This window comes from Lemur catta, chromosome 18 (assembly GCF_020740605.2).
Source record: "Lemur catta isolate mLemCat1 chromosome 18, mLemCat1.pri, whole genome shotgun sequence".
Classification (NCBI taxonomy): Eukaryota; Metazoa; Chordata; class Mammalia; order Primates; family Lemuridae; genus Lemur; species Lemur catta.
In genome coordinates this window covers 14139675-14147270 of record NC_059145.1, presented here as the reverse complement: position 1 = coordinate 14147270, position 7596 = coordinate 14139675, and the positions used below count along the sequence as shown (strand labels likewise).

Below are 7596 nucleotides of genomic sequence, written 5' to 3'. Positions count from 1 at the left end.
ACACAGGGCTGCTCTGCCTCTTGGTTTCCCCAAATGATAATTAGAAAAAGTCATAAGGATGAATGCTCCATGCGGAGATATGTCCTATTCCTATTCATTTCCATTGTGACAACACACCCCTGGGTGGTAGCTACCATGCCCCTAGTTGGGGACTCATTGAAGCTATTCAGTGAGAACCTTTAGGATCTGGCCTTATCTTTCTGCTGTAGCTCCCTATGCCTGCCTTGCATGTCCCTTGTACCTCAGCCACCTGGCTCACCACCTAGCCCACCCCTTCCATCCTAACATTTTGCTGCTGCTGTGCTGGCTGGTTTAGAATGAAGTCCTCTGATATTTCTGCCAGTTGTAATTTCCACCATCCTTCAAAGCTTTTGGGATGGCTCTCTTGACACCATACCCCTAAACAGAAGTCATCTCCTCCTTCCCTGATTCCTGTGTTTGTGTACTTTTCTTTTTGGGGACCCTTTCTTTCTTCAGTGTGGTGGTTATAGTATTTGTGATTATGTCTTTTCTCCCAACAAGTCTGTTAGGCTAGTTGATTTCACACTCATATCCTACACAATAACTCATGAAAGCAGATACTTAATTTGTTTACGAAATAATAATGGCTAACGTTTGTGGAGTGTCTTTTACCACGTTCTATGCTATGTATATTACATGCATTATCTTATACACTCCTCATCATAACCCAAAGAGTTACTGTTGTTAACTCTCCCCCCTCCCTTTTTTTTTTTTTTTTTTTTTTTTTACAAATTAGGAAACCGAGGTTCTAAAAGGTTATGAACTAGCTCAGGGTCACGTTCCACAGCTTTTCAGTGGCCACGTCAAGATTTGAAAGAAGTTTGTATGACTCTATTTCCTTTCTAATGAATGCTGTTGACTTATGAATATTTGGAAGCTTAAAAAAAAAATTCTAAAAGCCCTTAAAATTCTCTGGAATAAAAATGATATAGACCACATCATTTGTAATGAGTTTTACTTTCTTCCAGGCGATCTCGTTCACTGCTGATGAGGGTTTCTATTGGTATAGCCCCTTTTGGGAAATTTAGATGTTATTTTCAAATTTAGCTTAAACAATATAGAACCTTAGTTCTCCTTTTGTAAAAGAAATCTAGAGGAAAAAATTCCAGGGCTACTACGGTGCATCTACATTACCAGAAGCCCAGGCTCCATTAGTCTTGCTGCTTCCCTCTGACCTTAGCATGTCACCTCATGATCCAAGACAGTTTCTTAAATCAAGTCAGCATGAAAGAGGAAGGAACAAAGAAGGGTTTGCTCTTTCCCTAGTAAAGAGACTGTGCAAAAGAATTATGTAATACTTGAGCTCATATTGCATTGGTTAAAAGTAAGTCACATGGCCAGCCCCAGCTGCAAAGAAGGCTTGGAAATGTAGTCTTTTGCTACCAGAAATAAATGTGAGCCTATGATATTAAAGAAGCAAGGAATGGATATTGAGGCACAACTAGCAATCTTTGCCTTGCATGTAACACAAGATTTCTACTTCCAGAAACTACTTACAAAGTATCAAAGATATATGCATAAGGATAATTATTGTAGCACTATTTGAAACAACTAATGTAAATAATTCTAAAATCTTTAAGGATTTGGATAAATTAACTATGGTATGCCAATACAGTGTGATAATATTCTATGTATAGATGTAGTTAAGTGAAAAACCAAGTTGGAAAACAGGGAGTAGAGCATGATCTATTTTTTTGATAAATATATATGAATAAAATAGTTTATGTTTTACTATACTTATGTATTATTTTAAACATTTTTACCAATGAATACATATTACCTTCATAGTGAATTGTGCTTAAATTAAAATTTCATTTACCAACAACAATAACAAAAAAGCACCACTAACCTCAAGATCTCTTACATTCCTTATTAAAATTTTCTGTCATATTCCTTCTGCTTCTGTTTCATTTGCTAACTCAGAGCAATAGCCTCATAAATCTTCCCACTTGAGACTAGGAAGTGATTGTTTTTTAACCTGTCTAGGGGAGTTCCTGCCCAAGTTATCCCTGACCCCCTTTGCTTTAGATGGCTTCAGCCCTATACCCCCAGGATATTCCAGTGTAGGCCTTGAAAACTCTTAGATTCCCAGTTCCACAATGAAGTTTCGCTATAAAAGAAGTTTGAGAAATGCTTAGTCACAGCAAAATGGATTTCCTTTCTACAGGATGTTTCAGAGCCTTTCATAGTGAAGGACTATTAGGAATCCATAAGAAAGAAATGTGCGGTAACATGCAGCGTCTAGAAAGCACTTTACCAGAAAAGACCCTTTCTTTTTCTAATAAATTTTGCATAAACATTGAATACCAGTCAGCCTTAAGGAAACTCTGTTCTAGAGACAAATTTGGGCAAATCACTCAATATACACAGGCTCTCAATGGTCCATTACAATCTTAGTCAACTCAAGCTGCCAAAACAAAATATTATAGACTGGGAGCTTAAACCAGAGACATTTATTTCTCACAATTCTGAAGACTGGGAAGTTCAAGATCAAGGTGCAGATTCAGTTCTTGATGAGGTGCCCCTTCCTGGGTTGTTGTCTTAGTCCATTTGGGCTGCTGTAACCAAATATCATAGACTGAGTGGCTTATAAACAACAGAAATTTCTTTGTCACAGTTTTAGAGGCTGGGAAGTCTAAGATCAGGGAGCCAACATGATTGGGTTCTAGTTAGGGCCCTCTTCCAGGTTGCAAACAATCATCTTCTTTGAATCTATGTCCTCCTGTGACAGGGGCAAGGAGTTCCCCTGAGGCTCTTTTATAAGGATACTAGTCCCATTCATGAGGCTCCACCCTCATGACCTCATCACCTCCAAAAGGCCCCACCTCCTAATCCCATCACCTTGGGGCTTAGGGCTTCAACATATAAATTTTGGGGGAGCACAAACATTCAGTCCACAGTAGATCCATTAACTTTCCATCTCCCATGGCCCCCAGCTCACCATCCTTTTGTTCCACCTTAACAAACTCCTGGAAGTTTTCTAGATACATTAGCTATGTTTTGTTCCACCCTTCCCATCCTTTTCATTTGGCAATTTATACTTTTCCTTCAAACCTCTACTCAAATTTAGCCCCTTCTGGAAGCTTTCCTTGCCCATCTTCTTACCTCCCCAACCCGCCAAGTTTTATGTACTTTGATAACAGTCCTTGCCACTCTGTGTGCAATATCTAAGTCACCCCTCAGTCTCCACCACTACAATGCAAATCCCTCAATGCTAAGGGCCTGTGGCTCATTTACTTTTGTAACATCAGGGCCTAAAACAGTGCCCTGAATATATGAGATGGCATAACACATAGTTTTGAATGAATAAATGGGTAAGATTGAGAGTAGAGTCATGTGTTTCTTTAGGAATAAGTTGCAAAATAGAGAAATTCACCACTATTTTCCAGATAGTAGAAAATTATTTTTAAAAATGAGAAATTCAAGAGTTCTTTACATGAAGGAGGTTTCATGACTGAAAGCTCAGTTTAAATTAAGGTTTCAATGGCTATCATGAAATAAAAAATAATGTCTCTAGTTTGAGTTATTTCTCATGAATCCTGCTACCTTTTCACATGAGCATGTACAATATGTATTATTTTCATTGATATAAAAGGTCCTGTCAGAAAATGTATATGGGTATTGTTATGAGTTGAATGGTGTCCCCCCAAAATATAGATTCAAGCCCAAGCTCTCAGTACCTGTCAATGTGACCTTTGGAAAGAGGGTCTTTACAGATGTAATCAAGTTAAGATGAGGTCATATTTGATTAGGGTGAGTTCCAACCCAATATAACTTGTATCCTTGTATGAAGAGGAGAAGAGACAGAGAACACAGAGAGATCACCATACGAAGATAGAGGCAGAGTTTAGAGTCATTCATCTACAGGTCAAGGGACACCACGGGGTTGTCAGCAACACCAGAGGTAAGAAAGGCATGGAACAGATTCTGACCTGGAGTCTTCAGAAAGAGAATGTCCCTGCTGATACCTTGATTTCACACTTCTACCCTCCAGAACTGCAAGAGAATAAATTTCTGTTGTTTTAAGCCGCTAAGTTTGTGGTGCTTTGTGACAGCAGCTGTTGGAAACCAATGCAGATAATTATTGCTCCATGTAATTCATTTCAATCCGTGACTCTCTGACTGTGATCCCAGGTTCCACTTCTATAGAAATGGTTCTGATCGAGTGTATCTGGGGTAAGACCTAGAAATGTGCAGTTAATAAGCTGCTGGGGTACTTCCAATACTGGTTGATCATAGACAAAAGTTTACAAAATGCTGATTTAAATTGTTAGGGTTCTTTGCTTTTCCCGACTTTAATCAAAAGTCAGGCTCTTTCTCCCATGCTTTTCCCCAAGTAGACGGGAGAACAAAACATAAGCATGTGTAGTTGGTTCAATACTAATCTGAAATGATCAACAATGATTTTAATGCTAAAGCAATGCTAGCTGAGCTGACATACCATCTCCCAAATTGTAGACCAGAGGGACTGGAGTTAGACAAATGACTTTCCCATTGAATAAGAGGATTATGGAAATTCTGACAGACTCTTATGTTGCATCAAAACGAGCAGGTGTTACAACAATGCAAATGACACGTGCTGCCAGAACCATTCCCCTCTGCTCTGGTGGCTCATTTTGAATGTTTCCGTGTGTCCACTTGCTCACAGCTTCCCTGGAGCACAGCCGGCAGGAGAGCAGAGGGGAACTGCGGTGCATCAGGAGTTACGCTGCTTGGACAAATCCCTGGCTTGGAAGCTCAGAGGACGGCCTGCATCAGGTTCCCCACCTACAACTAGTCCAACCAATGAGAAGCTTAAGCACGTGAGAACCATGTTTAGGTGAAGCTAGTTAAAGCTCAGTGCTAATGGCATCAGGACCCGGAACTCATACTGCGTGGGTCAGTTAATACTACCATCTGAATCACCAGGCACGTCAGTCTTGATGGATCAATCACAGGACTCGGAGCCTGGGACTCACCTTAGCCATGCCTCTAATTGGTGTGTGACTGGGCCCAAGTTATGTAGCTTTTCTAAACCTCAGCAGCTCCATCTGTAAAACATAAAATAACATAAAAACATAAAATACTAATTCCTACCTCCCGGGGGCTGTTTGGAGATTGAATAAAGTAGTACATGAAAAATTATCCATAAAATAGTAGCTAATATAGGAAGGCATCCACACACATATTCTTTGGCCATAGGCTGCAACCTCATCCCTCAGCCCTCCATGCCTGCTTCTCAGCGTGAGCCCAAAGGAGACCAGGTAAGACACTGTGAACCTACAGGTACAACCTACTACCATCACTGGCCAGTCCCTAAAGAGCTTGTGCCATGGACAATGGGGTGGCACCTTGGACAGTAGAAACCCTCTGCTGTCATCCAGTGTGACCAGACCGGTAGTTAGTTAGTTAATAGAAAATATTGGTTAAATCGGGAAATGCTTTAAAATGATGCATGCAAAACTTACATTTTCATTGCAACTTAAAATGTATAAATTGGATCCATTCCTAAGCTTTCTATGTAGGCCAAGGTTTGGTGGCTGTGGTTGACTTTCAACTGGTCCAGTGATCAGAGTGCACATTATCTTTGTTGCATAAACAACTCAGATGCATCATCAACTAGGATTTACAGGTTTGCTTTCTTTAACGCAGCACGAGAATGTAAAGACCATCGTGGAACAACTTGAGCGCAGACTCTTTGTAGTTTTTATGATTCCTTCCATCCCTGAGGCTTTGAGAGTTGTCTCACCACATCTAATTCAACAGCAGTTTTTAGCCACTCAACCTTACTGTTTCCAAAACATTCGCAGAATGAACAACTTTCTTTTTGCACTTATATTAAATCAGTTTATGAAACATTTAATTGAAACATGTAATTATGTAACAAATAGAGCTGACATAAATAGATGTGGGCAGCAACACAACTGACTCTTGGCAAATAATCAACTGCACTGGAGGGAACAGAAGTACCAGGATGAAATCAAGAGCTGGCCACTAGCTGGGAACAATCTGCATTCTTTGGGTATTAGGCAATATGTTTCGCAAAGGGGATAGAAAGTATTGGTTAATCCAATGGTTAAGAGGAGATCGGTTAAGAGTTTCTGATGCAGCAATTTGTCCAACAGAGAAGCACTAAACTGGTCGCAAAGAGAGACACTGGGGCTTGCACAATCAGTATGGACCACAAGGAGCCTGGTGTAGAGCTGCAGTTCTGGAACTGCTACGCGTGGGTAGACAGAGAGCTCTGGGGTTCTTTCTAAGTTCCACTTTAAGAAACAGCTTATTTCGTCAGCTCCTTGTATATTGAGAGGCTCAACTCCTGATGAAGCTTCTGTCCATCATGACCCAGGGAGAGAGAAAACCCCAAAGCATCCTGGAAAAAGTCTCAGAGTGTCAGACTCGGAGCATCAGCAGACAGCTGAGCCCCCCTCCTCCTTGACCGAAGGCCCAGCAGGAGTCCCCTGGAGGAAACCCCTTGTGTCAGGCCACCGTGCCCACACTAAACTCAGAGCCAGACGAGCGCTCTCGGGACAGCTTCTTCAACAAACAAATGTCACCAGCATCGATGACAAGAACAGCAGCAACTAGCAGCTACAAAGCTCTTTCTCGTGGTCAGACACTGTACTAAGTGCAGTATAAGCATTACCTTGTCTATTATATTTAAGCTTTCATGCTTACATTTAAGCTTTATAATACATTTATAATACATTTAGCATTATAATAATGCTATGAGGATATCCTATAGAGTTATTTCACAAAAAAAAAAAAAAAAAACCACTGAGTCTCATGAGGTTAAAAACTTACTCATGAACATACAGCTGGTAAGCACAGAGCTTGGCTTTAAATCCCAGTCTGTCTTACAATGGAGCAAGGGCCTTTAATCACAGGACAGAACAATAAAGGGAGAAGAAGAATCTTCATGCGGGTGGTGATGTACAGGAACATGCTATGATGACAGTTGCAATTATTTAAATGACATCCCTGAAGATCGAGAAACTTAAACTTCTAAATCAGTAGCACCAATAAGGCAAAAAGGCTTTAGAGTGTCTTGGGCAAAACAACTTTCAACATCTTCACCCCGGTGAGGAACTCTGGACCAATCTGTTAGGATGATGATGATGATGGCATGGTGGGGAATGAAGATGTGAGAAGGGAAGGAAGTTGTGAGGGGATTGCCCAATATTAGCAAGATAAGCAGCCCTTCCAATTTATTAGTTTATAGTTTATTATCTATCTGAGAAGATCACATTATAAAATACTGCCCTGAAACATCACCTATGTGGCCAGCAAAACGTAGGCTACTAAGTATTCAGCAGCACATGGTACACCTCTCCCACTATAATCCACAGAGGGAATCCTTATCCCTGGCACCACACTAATGGTAAGTTAGAATGCTTGGAAAATGTGTGGCCTTTTTAAAAGAAAACTCACACATATATCATATTGTTTCCTTTTCCCAACATTCTGCTGGGATCAGGAGAAAAGGTTTTCAATTAGCATCTCAACTTTGGCAAAGACAAGATCTGCTCAAGGTCACAAAGCTACTTAATAGATATTATAACCAAGTGTTTTCCATTAGTACTCGCTTGGTTAGAA

General features: G+C 40.4%; 1 long non-coding RNA gene across 1 annotated transcript in view; it reads right to left on the bottom strand.

Annotated features, from left to right (window-relative positions):
* Positions 1-2496: 2496 nt before the first annotated feature.
* LOC123623151 overlaps positions 2497-7596 on the bottom strand; it is a 55219-nt gene continuing 50119 nt past the window's right edge. Inside the window, exons 2-4 of the long non-coding RNA XR_006729807.1 lie at positions 4980-5051; positions 3954-4017; positions 2497-2579 (exon numbers count right to left, since the gene is read on the bottom strand). This is a non-coding gene — a long non-coding RNA (uncharacterized LOC123623151). The remainder of the gene's footprint in view (positions 2580-3953; positions 4018-4979; positions 5052-7596) is intronic.